This window comes from Protopterus annectens, chromosome 1.part0 (genome assembly GCF_019279795.1).
Source record: "Protopterus annectens isolate FY-2018-M chromosome 1.part0, PAN1.0, whole genome shotgun sequence".
Classification (NCBI taxonomy): domain Eukaryota; kingdom Metazoa; phylum Chordata; order Ceratodontiformes; family Protopteridae; genus Protopterus; species Protopterus annectens.
Window position 1 is genome coordinate 408446795 of NC_056725.1, and position 14503 is coordinate 408461297.

The following is a 14503-nucleotide window of genomic DNA, read 5'->3' on the forward strand; positions in this document are numbered from 1 at the left end:
CTCTTGTTCTAGTGTTGGTTGCAATACCTGACACATTGAGAAAATGGAGGTCTCAGATAACGGGATCTCTGAGGGCAACGAAGGTAAGGCATAGACATCCCCTCAAGAGTCTATATAGCGTTAAGTAGTGGTAGAGTGACTCCAGCCTATCCTTGTAGCTAAGATTTTTGAGGCCAGAGATTCTTTTTGTTAGGAACCACTTCAATCTTTCAAGAATTTTGATATGTGTAGTGAGATGTAACCAAAGGGTGCATTATATTCTATAATGGGTCTAACCAGGGCAGAGTACGAGGGAAAAATAATTTCCTTGGTTTTGGAAGAAATGTCTTTAGTGATTGTGATATATAGAAGGAGTTCATGACTATGGTCGCTGCATGGTGACCAAGGGAGAAATCACTGTCTATCCAAGTGCCCAGGCCTCTAATGCCAAACTCATTGGAGAGTGGGGTATCATCGATGTGGTAGGCTGTAGCAATATGCTGTTTTCTAAAACAGATGATACTACATTTCTTATCATTCAGTTTGAGCCCTTTCACTGTGAACCATGTGTTAATGTATGACATCTCCACTTGAAAGGGAATTTTTGTATCACAGCTACATCCAACCTGCAATCAGTGGAGATCTTAGCCAAAGATCATCGTTGCCACTGCTGAGATCAGAAAATAAATAAATGCCAAAAAGAAATAGTATGATCTAGTACCATAAAACTCAGCAAGGGCATGACAAGTATGGAAGGGATCCTTACCAGTGATGTTTATCAAGTGTTCAGATAGTTGTAGAATAAAGGTCTCAACATTAACCTTAATAAAACTAAAGTCATGCTGTTTAGCATACAAAAAATACCATCTAGCTAAAGAATGAATTTTATGCAGTTGTCTCATATTGTAGTTATATGTAGTGTATCTTCCTTTTAATAAAACTCAGGATATGGCTTACTCCCTCTGAAACTTTCAACAAGCATGTAAGAACAGTTACTGAAATTGCTCTAAATACATGGATCCTTTTCATTACCATTTAACACAAATCAAAATATCATTTCTTTACTTGGAGAAAGCACAGTCTTCCAAATCCACATCATGATAAAGCATGTCCTGGTGTTAACATGTTACATTGAACATATTGGCACACCCTTCACATGTCACATCACATTAAAAATCTATGCTGGGATTTTACACTTTTGTAACCCATCCTTAGTAGCCCTTGAGATTTCCAGATTATCTCCTATAATCAACAGACATGTCTTTTCATTAAATGTTGCAAAAGTCTGGATCTCCTTACCCCCAGTTTGAGAACCACACTTTTTAAGAAACTGTCAGCTCAGCTAAAAGCCTTGCTGTTGCAGAGTCCAAATGTATATATTTCACAGGAGTTACCTGAACATTTACTCTCTATGTAGTTGATAATTAGGTGATCAAGATGGATAAAAATTATTATGTAATGTGTGCTAATTGCCTTGCTGTCACTAACACAGCTTGTTTTTCATTTTTTAATTTCCTTTATGAAATGGATCAAGGCTGAAAAGGGGCTGTTGATCCATTCTACTTAACTGTGAAATAAATCAAAGAAAAGTAAAACATGTACGTATCCAAGATAAGCTCAGTCTGATAATTAGCAACTGTACAGCTGGCAGGAACTGAAAAGATGCATGTACTCATGACCGAGATAATGAAACAAGCTACTTTCATTTGTACTTAGGGACTGAAATCACATAATCAGCACCCACCCCATCTTTATGAATTTTAATCATCTCACTTAATTTATAATGCTACTACAAAAAATTTATCCCACTTTTATGTCTTTTGTTATAATGTGGAGTATTTCCCTTGGAATCCCTAATCTCCAACAAGTTCCGATACCCTTGAGAAGTGCAAGCATGGGCCTGGGAGATGAAACATTTACAGGTTACCTGTTTGCATTAGAGACATAGGCACCAAACCAGGGATGAATTTTTGGTTTCCCATCCAATTGTCCAAGTTGCACTTGAATTGGGTTAGGGTGGAATGCTGCTTCACATGGATGGGGAGCCTGTTCCATAGGTGGGGTACTATCTGGGATACATACCTGTCTCTCCAGCAGGTACTATTTATATCACAGGCAAGGTTTAGGTCTTTATAATGGATAATTCTGATAATGTTTGTTTTGTGGATATGCAGGAGGTCCATCAGAGTGGGGTCTAACAGTGCCCTGTATGTCAGGCATAGATCTCCCCTCAAACCCTGTAGGAGACAGAATACAGGGATAGGGCCTAGAGGCAGTCTGCAAAGGACATATTACATATGCCCTGTATTCTTTTTGTGAGGAACCTCTGTGGACATTATAGTTGTTGGATATGCTTGGTTAGGTGCATAGCAAAGGGTGCATTGTACTCATTGATAAGTCTGATGAATGACAAATACAGTGGAACAATGAATTCCTTGGACTTAGATGCCATACCTTTGTTTATAAGTTGCACAACACTGAATGATTTCCTTACCACTGTAGGCACATGATGATCAAAGCTAGATTATTATGCCATACCCTTGTTTATAAGTTGTGCAACATAGAATGATTTCCTCGCCACTGCAGACAAGTGATGATCAAAGGCTAGATTACTATTATGATAGTTACCAGGGATGGATGACTTCCCAAATAATACTATTATGCATTTTTGGCATTTAGTTTTAGTCCATGGCTCTAACACCAGTTGTTTGTCTGTGTCAGCCCCTCTTGGGGAACATTTGTGTCAGTGTGAGATTCAATGACCGCTCCTAATTTGCAATCATCTGCAAATTTAGACAGAGACCACCAACATTAACCCCAACTTCTAAGAAGTAAATGCCAAAAAGGAGCAGTCCAAGGACTGATCCCTGAGAGACTCCACTTGTGACCATGCTCTTTGTAGAGGTGGACACCCCAATTCTAACTTCCTGGGTCCTGTCTGTGAGCCAGTTGGCTATCCACTGGGTGACATACCAGTTTGTACCTAACCTCTTAAGTTTGTCAACAATACCCAACTGGGGTATTGTGTCAAATACCATGGCCAGGTCAAGGTAGTTAGTGTGAATGATTTTGCCCTCATCCATTGCTTTGGTGACCTTCTCAAAGACGACCACCAGGTTGAGTAGGTATGATTTGCCCTTGATGAAACCAGATTGGGTTGGGTCCAATGTCTGGAGGTTTACTATATCTCTGTTGATTATCTGCATGATAATTCTTTCCATGGCTTTACATACAAGACTAGTGAGACTTATGGGTCTGTAGTTTCCAGGGTCTGTAGATGGCCCACCTTTGTGCAGAGGGATGACTGTTGCCTTTCTCCATTCATGAGGCAAGAATCCCGTTTTGAGGCTACAGTTAAATAATAATTCCAGAGGCCCTGATAGGTCATGTTTCATGCTACTTAGAAGGCATCCCGGGATATTGTCTAAGCCCATTGATGGGGGGTTATATTTGATGATATTTCCTGATGGAAGGTTGAGGGGGAGAGAGGAGTAAAGCTGGAGCTGAATTTATCAGTCAGGAGGTTTGCTATATCTTCTGGCTGAGTATAGGTGGCTCCATTTACAATGAGCTCTGCACACAACTGTGTATTGCCTTTGAGGTTGCAGACATAGCTAAATAATGCTGTGTGGTAGTCTTTGGCATGGGAAGTCAAACTTACCTCAAATTTGGCTTTGTAGACTATTTGTCCTCTGAGCTGTTTGTTTAGTTTGATGAGAGTTGTTTTTTTTATCCTGCTAGGTGCTGCACCTACTAATTTTTACCATGATTTTCTTCCTCCTGTTATACATCCAATTGATTTTGTGATTTCACCAAGGTGGTTTGTTTTTTGAGTTAGTTCTATACTTCTTCCTGGTGTGTACAGCTGCCTCTATGCAGCTTTTAACATGCTTGTAGAGGGTTTCTGTGAACAGTTCTGCATAGACAGAAGGGTTCTCAGGGTTTATGGCTGCCTGAAAGTTTGCTAGGTTCTCACTTAATAGCAGGAAGCTTACCTTAGAATAGTTCCTGAATATTCCCGGTTTAGCTGGGGGTCCAGGTCTTATTTTTACTTCAAAGGAGACCATTTTGTGGTCTGACCTTACCAGGGAAGGCATTACAGTAGGGGGTGTGCAGCAGTCTCCCATATTAGTGAGGACCAAATCCGATATGGTTGCACCCCTGGTTGGTGTATTGACTATCTGGTCCAGGGAGTTTGTGTTTACAAAATCCAGGAATCTCTGTGCACATGCATTTGATGTTGTATAGGATTCCCAGTCAATAGTGGGGTAATTAAAGTCACCCATGAATATGGTATTGGGTTGGATGGTTAGTGTTTCTAATAAATTTAAATACATGATATGGGCTTCCTGGATCATACAGGGGGACCTATAGCTTGCAAGGAAGTGGTATTGGATTTTACCTGTGGTGATTTGAACATGGAGCAACTCAAGTGCATTGTCCTGTTTGATCAGCCTTGAAGTATATTTATTTTTGATGTAAACAGACACCTCCACCTTTAGTCCCTGCCTGTGAAGTAGCTGGTCTAAATGTGTGGAAGGCATTAAAACCTTGCACTGTTGGTGTGCTCTCCACAGCTTTAAACCAGATCTTAGTGACCACACAGATACCAGCATTCTCAAGGGTAAAGAGAGCTTCTAGGGAGTTGAGTTTTTTTGTTTAGGCTCCTAGCATTGAGCAGTAATAGCTTTAGATTTTCTTGGTTTTGATTTTCTATCTCAGAAGTATTTTCAGTTTGGCATTGCCTAAAAAAGGTACTATGGGGAAGACAATGTTTTAGCTAATATTCAAAAGCCTAGAGGGGAGAGGTGCAGTCCATCCCTAGCAAAGCAATGTGGTCTGTTGACCATCTCCTTTCATGCTGACAAATATTGCACCCCCTTAGATCATCTTTTTTTCATATTGTGGCATCATCCTAGAGGAAGGTAAAATGCTGCTCAATGCTAGGCTCATACCAGCCTGAGACACATATTCTGAGAGCTGTATGATGTCTCTCTTCATATAGTCTAGAGAGGTATGTCTCAGGTCATTTACTCCCACATGGACTATGACTGAGTCCTATTGGTAATTGTGGTCCAATGACCTGAGTGCATGTGTAATGTGGCAGATCCTAGCCCCGATAAGCAACTGACTGTAACTTTCTCCTTACTCAGCCTGGTGAGATGAACATCAGTGTGTCTCACGATGGAGTCTCCAATGACTATAATGTTGGATTGTGTGGTGACTTGCCTTATGGGCTTAGAGGTAGAGGCTCCATGAGATGTAGCTCTATGTGTTGATTTTGGTGTTGTTTTAAAAGAGTGTGTTTGGAGCTGCTGAGGGTATTTCTTATGTGTAGTGTGTCTAGGAGGTCCTTTTGGTTTAGGAAGGTTACATGCAAGTACCTCAGTATATGTGGGTCTATATGTCTGCTTTGAATTGTGCATGATGGGTGCAGCATGTGTACTACTGACAACCTTATTGACATTAGGAGTACTTTTATGTGAGAGCTTTGCCTCCAGTGACGTTGTGTAAATACATCTCTCACATACCATAGCAGTTTGTTTGAGAATTTACTGGTTGTCAGTAAACATGAGGCAATTTCTACATTGCCTCAGGATGCCCATATCCACTAAGCCATTAACAGAGACAGTAAGAAAGTTCATATCCATGGCAACAGACATTTTTTTATTGATTAGATTGTTAGAGTGAGAATATCAATCACTGTCAGGTGTATACGGTTTGCAACTATGTGGACAGTGCTTGTCACTGCAAACTAATTGTCCTGTGCGCAACTAGATACTGGAGAAATTTCAATTGTGCTTTTACAGGAAAAATGTCACTCAAGGTGTCTGAGACTGTACAGAGCACTGCCAAATACTTGAGGGGAAACCAATACATAGATCCTGAAAATTTAAGGATGAAGTATTTATGCAGATATTGTGAAGTTAGGAAGAAATTAAGCAGTACTTACTGAAAATAAAGAATTAGCTTGTGAAGAATGATGAAAAGAGGGGAGTCACATGAATGGCTACTGCCTGGCTACTACTAATGCTGGTCTCACTACAGCTTCACTCTGTTGAGATGCAATTTTCGTTTGCTTCTTCTCTCACCACACACAGAATGTTGGTGCCAATCTCAAGAAGAGAAGCAGGCCACAGTCTGTTTGGTGATCCAGAGTCTTGTCCCAGAGGATGCAAGGGGCTGTAGGCTTGTAGCCTTTTTCTGGTAGATGCTGCGAATAGCCAGCAGACCAATCAGATACGCTAAGCACAGACACTCACTCTCCAACCAGAAACAGTCAGAATCAATGCGCTCTGTTCATACTCTCACCAGGATCAGAATACAGGCATAGATTCCAAGCTGGCACCTATAAAGCAGTTATTAGGCTTTCTGGTGCTCAGCAGTCTCCAGAAAATAATGTCACTGTATTCCTCACACCAGGAGAAAAAAGAAGACTAATCCCAAGATGACTACTGAAAGGCAGAACTTGAGCTCTCCAGTAACAGGTGGTCTTGCAATATACGCTTAAAGGTAAGATGAAAAAATGGTTTATCCTAAACACTGCAGTGTGCACTACGCAGTTAGATATGAAAATGGGTGACTTAAATTTTAGCTGTCTAAAAAGTTACGTTTTAGTAGAGAGATACTATTTTTAAAAGGGCAAGTTAGATTGAAAGGGGGTGGGCACTTCTGTATTCCTTTACTATTGAATGCCTAGGATGGCCAATAAATTTAAATAGATGAAGCAGAGTGATTTTACAAAATGATAATTTTGTACTCACATCAGCCAGTAAAAGAAGAAGAAATTAGATATATGGTCAAATTAACATAAGGGGCAGGCAAATAAAAAGACAGTGGTGTTTAAGAACACAACAGTAACAGGGTGGGAGGCTGGGAAAAATTCAGTCTGACTCACAAGAGATAGAGCTGTGGTCTCTTTTCAAGTTTTAATATGCAGTTAAAAGCAGAATACAATTAAAACACAGTGTAAAGAAAACAAATTATAGTATACAAAATAGAAAAAAGCATTAAAGTAATGCAAAATACAAGAAATAAAAAGCAAACAAACCTTTTCCCTCACAGCGAGCTGTGGCAGTCTTCAGTTTGTTTCAATTTTGCAGAGCAAGGATGTCTTGCTAGTGTTTAATTTGCTTGTATTTATTATAGTAGTTATGGATTTTCTGATATTTTGTAGAGAGAAAAATGTCCCCATTCGCAGTATTTCAGTTTCATATAGTGAATCCGCGATGTTTGTGCTGCGGTAGTGTTGTCGCCTCACAGTAAGACACTGTCCGGTTCGATTTTCAGATAGAGCGTCTGACTCTGCGTGGAGACATTTGTGAATTGGCATACCTTCATTGAAGGTTGTGCATCAGGGCTGGCAACTCGGCACGTAAAAATCAACTGCCAATCATTAGCGGACCGGAGTTCCACTGTGGTGACCCCTAACCAGGAAAAGCCGAAAGGCACAACAACAACAACAACAGTGAATTTATTTTTGGTGTAATTATTCATTTCTTGGTCTTAACTCTGTTATTTTGCAGCATTTCATCATGCTTGTCATACATACATTGACTAAAACTATGCCAAATATAACTTTTCAGGTTATGATTTGTACTTGCATTTTAATGCAACCGCATTCATTCAAACAGCTATTCTAACATCCTCTGTCCCTCATCCTAAACTCCATTCAATCAGTTTTAATTAGACCTCAGTTACTACTAATGCAGCCTGTTTCAATATTTGCAGCAGTGTTACATGTACAGATTATCTTACATTTCTTTCTCTGGACTTAGGGTCATCTTTGAAGCTAAGCTTTGATATGTACATGTTTCTTAGTATTTTGTGTTAGAAATGTTTACTAGGGGGTGGTATTCATAGTTGCAGAGTTTGTATGTAAATGAATCTGAATGTGAAAAGTGCTGCTTCACCATTTTGCAGATATAGTGACTACACCACAGTGAAGGGTTGCAGAAAAATGCCCAAAAGCTTTTGGGCTGTCCGTATGTTCATAAAGTAGACTAAAATTGGTTTGGTTATATGCAAGAGGAACCACATGAGTTGAAACCACGAGTTGAAAGTCACTGTTACTTTTGCTTCCACATTTAATACTGACAAGTTATTTAAGAAATGTGGCACTTAGCTCAGTTATGCAGACATAATTTTAAAAAATATATCAGGTGCTGTCTGCTGAATGTAACAGTGTCCTTATGTGGACACCATGATTGGTTCTTTATAAAGTTGGAAAGATAAGAAAGAACAGCTAGAAATGGAGGAGCTGGAAGAGGACTGGGTACTATGTTTTCTGGGGGAATATACCCCACCCCCTATTTTTCATTTTTATTATAGAACAGGGAAGTTGGGAAAGGAAGAAGGGAAGAAGATGTATGAGAGAGGATCAGGAAAGAGTTAAGGAAATCATGTACTATAAAAGACAAGATAGGAGCACTACAGTGGGCTGTCATTGGTGGGGGGTACAAGATATACTGATGGCAGACAGACACAAAACAGGGGAGGGGTGAGAAAGTGTTGAATCAGGTCTCACCCTAGTCTAGAGAAACTCAGTTATTCCCCCCATTTGTTGGACCTGCAGAGGGTGATCCTGGTGTTGTGGGAGGTGGTGGCTTCCGGTGATGAGATGGTCGGAGCTGACCAGGGCAGTGAGTCTTTAAATGGCTGGAGGAGGTCCTCCATCATTCAAAGGCATCTCTCTACCTCCACCTCTATCACATTCTTGACCAAGTCCCAAATTTCACACATTGGTGGCTTACCTGGCTACCATTCACAAGGGTGCAAATAGGACCGGTGACACCACCATGACCCTGAGAAGATGTCCTCAGGCAGGCAGATGGAGGTAATTACAGTTCCCTGACTTGAGAGGTATGAAGTTGGGCTACCCCAGAGATATCTGGACATGTGGAAAATTAAAGATAATAGAGAGAAAGAGGTAAAAACATGGAAATATAAAATAAATAAATAATTAAAAAAGAGAGAGAGAGATGCACACACACACACACACACACACACACACACACACACACACACACACACACACACTATGAGACAAGAAGGACTCATAGGTTTCTGGTAAATAGGTTTCTGTTAAAATATTTTATGGACAATACATAGTAAACATTTATTAAGTAGCTACACTGCATTAACTTGTACTATATATTATAACAATTGTTAATGCTGCTAAATGGTATAGTACTGTTGGCAGTAATGCAAAGGTGACTTATAGGTCTCTAATTACTTGTGCACGTTTGTTCTGCTTACCACTAACAGTTGAATGATTGCTGTAATAATGTAACACAATACCTTCTTTTCTTTCTAGAGAATGGAAAAGAGAAAGCATGACTGGCTTTTTAATACTTAATGAAAATACATTAATACTAATGAATGCTGTCTGTCAAGCATTTCAATTCCTATGAACTTGTTCCCTGTTATAATAATACTTCTCATCAGCTATAGAAAGAAGAAAAAGAAAAAAAAGGAATGCATACTTGTTTATCTATGCTATACTTGTGTTCTTAGCTGATGACTATATTTCTTTCTTTTGTAATAGATTTTTTTCTGGCATATTTGATGCAATGGATGATAATTTAAGTAAACAGTTCAGTAGGCCTTGCTGGACTAACGCAAAAGGCTATGAGCAATAACTGTTCTGCTTATTCCCCAACAATCCTTCATTTCCTTTCCTAATTTCTTTATTTCTTTTTTACATGAATGTGCTACAGGATGCATTCAGATTCTGTGACCTAATACCTTCAGAGACACCATAGTGTCTGGTGAAGGTTGGGAGAAGGGTTGATTTTAACAATTAGCTTTGCAGCTGGTATCAGTTGGAGGGGGGTTATTTCACAGCCTGGGAGAAAATGGATGACCTCAAACCCTGTTAGAGACAGAATACAGGGATAGGGTCTAGAGGCAGTCTGTAAAGGACATATTACATATGCCCTTTATTCTTTTAGTGAGGAACCTCTGTGGACATTATAGTTCTTGGATATGCATGGTCAGGTACATAGCAAAGGGTGCATTGTACTCATTGATAAGTCTGATGAATGACAAATACAGTGGAGCAATGAATTCCTTGGACTTAGATGCCATACCTTTGTTTATAAGTTGCACAACACTGAATAATTTCCTCACCACTGTAGGTACATGATGATCAAAGCTAGATTATTATGCCATACCCTTGTTTATAAGTTGTGCAACATAGAATGATTTCCTCACCACTGCAGACAAGTGATGATCAAAGGCTGGATTACTATCTATGTGTGTCCCTGACTACTGGGTCATCTCTAAGGGGTGTGTTGTCAATATGATAGTTACCAGGGATGGATGACATCCAAAATGATACTATTATGCATTTTTTGGCATTTAGTTTTAGTCCATGGCTCTAATGCCAGTTGTTTGTCTGTGTCAGCCCCTCTTGGAGAACATTTGTGTCAGTGTGAGATTCAATGACAGATCCTAATTTGCAATCATCTGCAAATTTAGACAGACAGAAACCTCCAACATTAACCCCAACTTCTAAGAAGTAAATGCCAAAAAGGAGCAGTCCAAGGACTGATCCCTGAGGGACTCCACTTATGACCAAGCTCTTTATAGAGGTGGGCACCCCAATTCTAACTTCCTGGGTCCTGTCTGTGAGCCAGTTGGCTATCCACTGGGTGACATACCAGTTTGTACCTAACCTCTTAAGTTTGTCAACAATACCCAACTGGGGTATTGTGTCAAATACCATGGCCAGGTCAAGGTAGTTAGTGTGAATGATTTTGCCCTCATCCATTGCTTTGGTGACCTTCTCAAAGACGACCACCAGGTTGAGTAGGTATGATTTGCCCTTGATGAAACCAGATTGGGTTGGGTCCAATGTCTGGAGGTTTACTATATCTCTGTTGATTATCTGCATGATAATACTTTCCATGGCTTTACATACAAGACTAGTGAGACTTATGGGTCTGTAGTTTCCAAGGTCTGTAGATGGCCCATATTTGTGCAGAGGGATGACTGTTGCCTTTCTCCATTCATGAGGCAAGAATCCCGTTTTGAGGCTACAGTTAAATAATAATTCCAGAGGCCCTGATAGGTCATGTTTCATGCTACTTAGAAGGCATCCTGGGATATTGTCTAAGCCCATTGATGGGGGCTTATATTTGATGATATTTCCTGAGGGAAGGTTGAGGGGGAGAGAGGAGTAAAGCTGGAGCTGAATTTATCAGTCAGGAGGTTTGCTATATCTTCTGGCTCAGTATAGGTGGCTCCATTTACAATGAGCTCTGCACACAACTGTGTATTACCTTTGAGGTTGCAGACATAGCTAAATAATGCTGTGTGGTAGTCTTTGGCATGGGCAGCCAAACTTACCTCAAATTTGGCTTGGTAGACTTTATTTGTCCTCTGAGCTGTTTGTTTAGTTTGATGAGAGTTGTTTTTTATCCTGCTAGGTGCTGCACCTACTAATTTTTACCATGATTTTCTTCCTCCTGTTATACATTCAATTGATTTTGTGATTTCACTAAGGTGGTTTGTTTTTTGAGTTAGTTCTGTACTTCTTCCTGGTGTGTACAGCTGCCTCTATGCAGCTATTAACATGCTTGTAGAGGGTTTCTGTGAACAGTTCTGCATAGACAGAAGGGTTCTCAGGGTTTATGGTTGCCTGAAATTTTGCTAGGTTCTCACTTAATAGCAGGAAGCTTACCTTAGAATAGTTCCTGAATATTCCCGGTTTAGCTGGGGGTCCTGGTTTTATTTTTACTTCAAAGGAGACCATTTTGTGGTCTGACCTTGCCAGGGAAGGCATTACAGTGGGGGGTGTGCAGCAGTCTCCCATATCAGTGAGGACCAAATCCGATATGGTTGCACCCCTGGTTGGTGTATTGACTATCTGGTCCAGGGAGTTTGTGTTTACAAAATCCAGGAATCTCTGTGCACATGCATTTGATGTTGTATAGGATTCCCAGTCAATAGTGGGGTAATTAAAGTCACCCATGAATATGGTATTGGGTTGGATGGTTAGTGTTTCTAATAAGTTTAAATACATGATATAGGCTTCCTGGATCATACAGGGGGACCTATAGCTTGCAAGGAAGTGGTATTGGATTTTACCTGTGGTGATTTGAACATGGAGCAGCTCAAGTGCATTGTCCTGTTTGATCAACCTTGAAGTATATTTATTTTTGATGTAAACAGAGACACCTCCACCTTTAGTCCCTGCCTGTGAAGTAGCTGGTCTAAATATGTGGAAGGCATTATAACCTTGCACTGTTGGTGTGCTCTCCACGGTTTTAAACCAGATCTTAGTGACCACACAGATACCAGCATTCTCAAGGGTAAAGAGAGCTTCTAGGGAGTTGAGTTTTTTGCTTAGGCTCCTAGCATTGAGCAGTAATAGCTTTAGATATTCTTGGTTTTGATTTTCTATCTCAGAAGTATTTTCAGTTTGGCATTGCCTAAAAAAGGTACTATGGGGAAGACAATGTTTTAGCTAATATTCGAAAGCCTAGAGGGGAGAGGTGCAGTCCATCCCTAGCAAAGCAATGTGGTCTGTTGACCATCTCCTTTCATGCTGACAAATATTGCACCCCCTTAGATCATCTTTTGTTCATATTGTGGCATCATCCTAGAGGAAGGTAAAATGCTGCTCAATGCTAGGCACATTCCAGCCTGAGACTCATATTCCGAGAGCCGTATGATGTCTCTCTTCATATAGTCTAGATAGGTATGTCTCAGGTCATTTACTCTCACATGGACTATGACTGAGTCATATTGGTAATTGTGGTCCAATGACCTGAGTGTATGTGTAATGCAGCAGATCCTAGCCCCGATAAGCAACTGACTGTAACTTTCTCCTTACTCAGCCTGGTGAGAGGAACATCAGTGTGTCTCACAATGGAGTCTCCAATGACTAGAATGATGGATTGTGTGGTGACTTGCCTTATGGGCTTAGAGGTAGAGGCTCCATGAGGTGTATCTCTATGTGTTGATTTGGGTGTTGTTTTAAAAGAGTGTGTTTGGAGCTGCTGAGGGTATTTCTTATGTGTAGTGTGTCTAGGTGATCCTTTTGGTTTAGGAAGGTTACATGTAAGTACCTCAGTATATGTCGGACTATATGTCTGCTTTGAATTGTGCATGATGGGTGCAGCATGTGTACTACTGACAACATTATTGACATTGGAGTACTTTTATGTGAGAGCTTTGCCTCAAGTGACGTTGTGTAAATACATCTCTCACATACCATAGCAGTTTCTTTGAGAATTTACTGGTTGTCCGTAAACATGAGGCAATTTCTACATTGCCTCAGGATGCCCATATCCACTAAGCCATTAACAGAGACAGTAAGAATGTTCATATCCATGGCAACAGACCCTTTTTTACTGATTAGATTGTTAGAGTGAGAATATCAATCACTGTCAGGTGTATACGGTTTGCAACTATGTGGACAGTGCTTGTCACTGCAAACTAATTGTCCTGTGCGCAACTAGATAATGGAGAAATTTCAATTGTGCTTTTACAGGAAAAATGTCACTCAAGGTGTCTGAGACTGTACAGAGCACTGCCAAATAGTTCAGAGGAAACCAATACATAGTCCCTGAAAATTTAAGGATGAAGTATTTATGCAGATATTGTGAAGTTAGGAAGAAATTAAGCAGTACTTACTGAAAATAAAGAATTAGCTTGTCAAGAATGATGAAAAGAGGGGAGTCACATGAATGGCTACTGCCTGGCTACTACTAATGCTGGTCTCACTACAGCTTCACTGTTGAGATGCAATTTTCTTTTGCTTCTTCTCTCACCACACACAGAATGTTGGCACCAATCTCAAGAAGAGAAGCAGGCCACAGTCTGTTTGGTGATCCAGAGTCTTGTCCCAGAGGATGCAAGGGGCTGTAGGCTAGTAGCCTTTTTCTGGTAGATGCTGCGAATAGCCAGCAGACCAATCAGATACGCTAAGCACAGACACTCACTCTCCAACCAGAAACAGTCAGAATCAATGCGCTCTGTTCATACTCTCACCAGGATCAGAATACAGACATAGATTCCAAGCTGGCACCTATAAAGCAGTTATTAGGCTTTCTGGTGCTCAGCAGTCTCCAGAAAATAATGTCACTGTATTCCTCTCACCAGGAGAAAAAAGAAGACTAATCCCAAGATGACTACTGAGAGGCAGAACTTGAGCTCTCCAGTAACAGGTGGTCTTGCAATATATGCTTAAAGGTAAGATGAAAAAATGGTTTATCCTAAACACTGCAGTGTACACTCCGCAGTTAGATATGAAAATGGGTGACTTAAATTTTAGCTGTCTAAAAAGTTACGTTTTAGTAGAGAGCTACTATTTTTAAAAGAGCAAGTTAGATTGAAAGGGGGTTGGCACTTCTGTATTCCTTTACTATTGAATGCCTAGGATGGCCAATAAATTTAAATAGATGAAGCAGAGTGATTTTACAAAATGATAATTTTGTACTCACATCAGCCAGTAAAAGAAGAAGAAATTAGATATATGGACAAATTAACATAAGTGGCAGGCAACTAAAAAGAC

General features: G+C 40.2%; 1 protein-coding gene across 1 annotated transcript in view; it reads right to left on the minus strand.

The window, feature by feature from the left end:
• LOC122792613 (solute carrier family 22 member 7-like) overlaps window positions 1-14503 on the minus strand; it is a 588108-nt gene that overhangs the window by 353965 nt on the left and 219640 nt on the right. The window lies entirely within an intron of this gene.